Source organism: Gekko japonicus, unplaced genomic scaffold (genome assembly GCF_001447785.1).
Source record: "Gekko japonicus isolate JY-2015 unplaced genomic scaffold, Gekko_japonicus_V1.1 scaffold47, whole genome shotgun sequence".
Taxonomy (NCBI): Eukaryota; Metazoa; Chordata; class Lepidosauria; order Squamata; family Gekkonidae; genus Gekko; species Gekko japonicus.
The window spans coordinates 1619584-1625467 of NW_015165235.1; positions in this window are offsets into that span (position 1 = coordinate 1619584).

Sequence of the window (5884 nt, forward strand, 5' to 3'; positions counted from 1 at the left end):
CTCACAGAGGAGGGAGAGCTTGTAACTGAGGCGGGCCGGGGGGGGGGGCTCTGCAACTTACCTGGCTACTTCTTATGCCTCGTGGTCCAACTGAGGGCTGCTGGGAGCAGGGGGCGGGGCTTCTTGAATGCACCCGCCTCCTTGGCTCCTTACTGCCGGAGCTCCGCTCCTGCGCGCTCCTGCAGGAAATGACCCCTGGGCAGACAACATACCCTTGTCCATCCTTAACTGTTGCCCTGCTCTGGCTGTTCCCCATCTGAAATCTGGAGATAGTGATACAGGGTCATTATGGAAGCAGAGAGCCAGTGCAGTATCGTAGTTAAGACTGTTGGACTAGTACCTGGGAGACCCAAGTTCAAGTCATCACTCCTGCCAAGTTACACCCTCTCAGTCGAACCTACCTCACAGGGTTGATGTAGGGATACATTGGAGGAGAGAACAATTATGTAAGCCACTTTTGGTCCCCCATTGGGGAGAAAAGCACGGTATAAATGAATTCAATAAATAATAAATCAGCAGGTCTACTTAGAAGTAAGGCTGATTTTATTCAGTGGGGCTTACTCTCTGGAGAAAAATAGGATTGTAGCCAAAAACATCCCCATTTTCAGCTTAATCAAGGTTGCATTACCATCTCCTGATCACAGTACGGTTCCTTCCAGCTCCCGAGAGCAAAACGTGTTGGAATATGCAAGGTGTATAGTGCAGCCTTATGAAGAAGATCTGAAGATCATCCAACAGGGGGTCTGCTGAAGGACTGGTAGATAGCATAGCTAGGCTAGGGACTTCCCACTTTTTCAAAATGGGTCCTTGCTGTCTCCTGATTGGCTCTTCCAGAGACTTCCTGCTCCTGCAGAGCTTCTTTCTTGTAGTTCCTCTCCAGCAGTTAGGCAGATAGTTAGGGCTCTGTCTCTTCTATGTTCTATCAAAGTTTGTTTTTCTTTAATAAACCTACTTATTTTTCTCTAAACAGTCAGTGCTTCACTTCTTTTGCGTATTTAAACTGTGCCAACAAAACATACATTGATATATGAAAGAAGTCATGTTGTGGCCTTCTTTCATAGGACCAGTTCTAAAATGGTAGAGAGAGTCACTTAAGTAAAGCTTTCCTGGCTCTTCCCAGTTTGGCCTTTATTTGAATGCTCTTTTCACAAAAACAAACTCTCTTATGGGTTGAGAGTTAGCGTATTAGGTTGGAGATGAAACTGAATGTTGCCTTTACTTGCTAATTTTATGTGAGCAAGGAGTTCTTGGGTCAGAGCGTCCAGACATTCAACTCTCTATCTGCAGCTTTATATGGTAAAGTCCAGGCAAAATCTATTAATTGAAGCATGTTTTTTTCCTGACGTCCTCCTGCAAACTCCTTTCTCCCATGCCTACAGAAATGTCATAACCAAAGAGCTTCTAGCTACTTAAATATAATTATGTTTTATCAAGTCAAAGATACCAGAAACCCAAAGAGAATTCTAATTAGGAAAACCTTGGAGAAGATATTACACTGACCCTAGCTAATCTCAAAATATATTCCAGTGTCAATATGCTAGCTAAAGCTCCTAATTTTATTCTCCGTCTGCTAAATTTTCCATGTTACTGTTCTTTGGTATGTCAAAATGCAATTCTCTCCCCCCCCCCTTAATGCTTTCTCTTAAAAATTCTAAACATCTTCAAACTTCTGCAGGTCTGTTTCTAAATTAGTTGGACAATATTTCACTGAAAAGAGGGTTGCGAATAAAACAAACAAAAATTGTGGCTGACCTTATTGTTATCATATATCTCTGTAAGACTGGTGCTTTTACTTATAGCACTGACTAAATATGGCATGAGATAGTCTGAGAAAACTGCCTCTCCTGGAAAAGGAATTCATCTACTTCATTTCTACCCCACTTTTCTCCCCAAAGGGGATCCAAAGTCGCTTACAACATTCTCATCATCTTCATTTTATTTCACAACAGCCCTGTGAGGTAACGTATGTGACTAACCCAAGGTCACCCAGCAAGCTTGCAGGCAGAGTGAAGATTCAAAACTGGGTCTCCCAGAGCTTAGTCTGAAACTCTAGCCACCACTACATCATGCTTTGTACCACAAAGAACTTAAATCTAGAAGCAAAACAGTAAGATGAAAAAGTACAAGTTGTCCTTCAAGTCTGAGGTGATCATTCCTGACATGGTGTGAAATTGCAATATAATTCCAAAAACACCACAGTCTCAAAAAAAAAATATTTAAAACTGACACACATGGAGCTGCCTTATACAGATCATTGGTCTATCAAGGTCACTATTGTCTACTCAGACTGGCAGTGGCTCTCCCAAGGTGTCAGTCAGGGCAGAGGTCTTCCATATTGCCTGAATTGAACCAGGGACCTTGTGCATACAAAGCAGAGGCTCTTCCACTGAGCCACAGCCCCTCCCAAAGTGACAAAAATGACTTCATCTTAAATCCTCATCTGCATTTACACTATTAGAGAAGGGCCCATGGCTCTGGGACAGAGCTTTTCATATGTAAACCCTGCAGATTTTTTTGATAGGGAAAGCTGGGAAAGGCCTCTACTGACCCTTTGGAGAACTGTTCATAGAGTAGAAACAGTGGATTTGAGAGCTCAATAGACAGGCTCAGGGTAAGAATTTACACATTGTAATGAAGTAATCACAGACATTTGCAGAGTAGAAGTCTCACATTTCCAGTCTATTGCTGGGTAATTTCAAAGAATGAAAGCACTTGTTTCTATTGTGGTATTGTCTTTTATTTTCAAAGATTGCAGTTGAATAGATCGTTTATTTATTATGTTTTTACCCCACCCTGCCTCAGGACGTATGTGACTAACCCAAGGTCACCCAGCAGTTCAAGGTGGTTAACACCATTCTTTAGTCCTCCATTTTATCCTCATAACAGCCCACTGCAAGGTGGGTGAAGTTGAGGTTTGTTTGTTTGGCAGAACAAGCCTTATAACTGTCCACTAAATCTACCCACTGCAACTATGGAATGGCTTGCCCTTGTTTATTTCTTATTGTTCATAACCTCCAAAACTGCAGGAAGAGGCAGAGCTAGCAGAGAACCATTCCTAATGCCATGTAATTTTGGAAGTTTTTTCCTATTTCATAAAAGTTCCTTATGGCCTCTTCCATTAGGGGAGAGTGTTCAATTGCCAACCTCCAGGCAGAGTCTGTGGATCAAAGTACAACTGATCTCCAGGTGACAGAGATTAGATCTGGAGAAAATGGCAGCTTTGGAGGGTTGACTCTGTGGCATTATACCTTGCCGAGGTCCCTCCGCTCCACAAATGACACCCTCCACGAACGACATCCACTCCCAAATCTCCAGGAATCTCCCAACCCAGAGCTGACAATGCTAGGAGATTGGCATACGAAAACATGATATGCTCAGGAAATAAGAGGGCATATCACTGTTGTAATTTTGTCTTTTCAGAATGGCCTCTTACTCCCTCCCCCCCAGGTTAGGGCAGAAAATGCTGGGTTTTGTTTTCTTGTTGCCTGGGGTGACCACGCCACAAACAGCAGATGGAATTAAAAGACAGGATTCGAGAGACATTTACGGCGTTCATGCCTTGTAGGAACATGAGATAAGAATGCAAGCGTATTAATTATAAATGCTGTTATTGTATTTTCCCCTTATCTTGCACCTGTTACCATTTATTATAAAAGATTACATGAAATGCTCAAAGGTGATCCTGGGATGTAGCACAATTTCATTGAACTGGCTTAAAAAAAAAAAAAAAAAAAGCAAGCAATACTGGTAGTTTCTACAGGGCAAAGGGGCTCAGCATTTTGCCATTCAACCAGCTGTTATGAGTGATCCTGAAGTTCTTTTTCCTCCTGTTCCACTTAATAGATTTTATCCCCAAGACCCAAGAAGCAATTGAGTGTCAGGAACCACACTGGCAGTGCCATGCTTCCTAGGTACCCAACTGGGGTTAAGGTTGCCAGCCCTTCACTGCCAGCCAGCAGGAGATGGGGGGGGGTGTCAAAACAGTAACACCATGACATCAGTTATGGGTACTGACCCAGACGTGACATCACTACATTGTGTGATGCTCTAAGAATTTCCCCAGTCTCCGTAGATTGCATGACACCACTCTCCCCTCTCTTTGTGCTCCCACTGCGAATTTGAGTGCAACTATACCTAATCCTGAGCTGTGGAGGCTCAAGTGGTTAAGACACTGAACTGCAGGCTGTGGAAGGTCAGTAGTTCAGCAGTTCGAGACCTGAGTGCGCCGCATGACGGAGTGAGCTCCCGTCTCTAGTTCCAGCTCCTGTCAACCTAGCAGTTCGAAAGCAAGAAATTGCAAGTAGATAAATAGGTACCACTTTGGTGGGAAGGTAACAGCGTTCCGTGCGCCTTGGTATTTAGTCATGCCGGCCACATGACCACGGAAATGTCTTCGGACAGCGCTGGCTCTTCGGCTTTGAAACGGAGATGAGCACCGCAACCCTAGAATCGGACTCGACTGGCTTTCGAGCAAGGAAACCTTTACCTTTATACCTAATCCTAAACTGGTTGGCCCCTGCATAGATGATGGAAACCACAAAAGCAGGCCACTCACAGAAAATATTGGACTGTCTGCATGCATACGGGATTCTCCAGGTACACAGATATATGTGAATTTGCAAATTAATCAGGAGTCTAGTGGCACCTAAAAGACTAATAAAGTTTATTCCAGCATAAACTTTCATGTGGTGAAGCTCGCTTCGTCAGCTGCATACAATATGGAAAATCTTTTAAAAGATCCCACTGGGCTTCTCTTTTACTATGCTGTTTTAGACCAACACAGCCACTTCACTGCAATTAAGGTCTAAATGGTGAATTGAAAAAAAGGGAGGGAAGGAGAAGTCAGTCAGTTCAAGTCCTGCACAATTTAGAATCCTGCAGGGTAGGCCAGGGCGGATTGGTCATTTAATTCTGCCAGTACCTCAGGGACCACTTGGTTCAGACCTTCATTGGGAATTGGTGTCAGCTCACCAGTTGTCTCCTCCTACACTGCTGCCATTTTGTGGAATGATGAGGTGAAGAGTGAGCCAATATCCATTGCTGGTACATAGGGTTGCCAGTCTCCAGGTGGTGACTGGAGGTCTTCTGGGATTACAGTAATCTCCAGGCAACAGAGATCACATCACCTGGAGAAAATGTCTGCTTTGGAAGGTGGACTCTATGGCATTATACCCCATTGAAGGCCCTTCCCTTCCCTCCCCAAACCCCACCCTCCTCAGGTTCCACCTCCCAAATCTCCACGTATTTCCCAACCCAGAGATGGCAACCCTACAGGTGCCACTTATTTCAGAGGTCCCTGAAGGGCTGGCTTATAGCACCAAACAAACTACTCAGCTGGGCTTGTTCCAGAGCCATTTCTGCTTCCCAGTCCACTCCTGCTACAGAGAGGATTTCCAAGTTGTCCCCCCCCACCCCCGATTCTGCAATTTCTCACGGTACACCCCCCCCCCCAAGCTTGGAAGCATTATTTCCAAACTCCACAAAGTAATAACACATAAAAATCACATCTTAAATATTGTGCCTGTTGCTGCACAACCTGTGGCATACTGAAAAATTTGAAAGGGTTTATCAAAGAACTAGATATAATAAAGGATCTAGAAAACAAACAAGGATAGAATTGTCTGCCAGGAATTAATCCTCAGCCCTGCCCTTGCCTTAGAATCCACACTCCCCTTAAATCACTTGAACTTTTGTGTAAGGAAGCAGGAAAGGGCTATTGACAGCTGGTTAATAGCTGGATGGATCGCATGTCTGAACAGTTGTGTTAACTGTTGTGTTGTCTTTGGTTTGCTGTGTTTTTTCCAAGCTGTGTACTGATACATGTGAGTGCGACTTGGGGGAGGTGGGAGGTTTCAGTGAGGTCCTGGGTATGCCTCCTTCCACA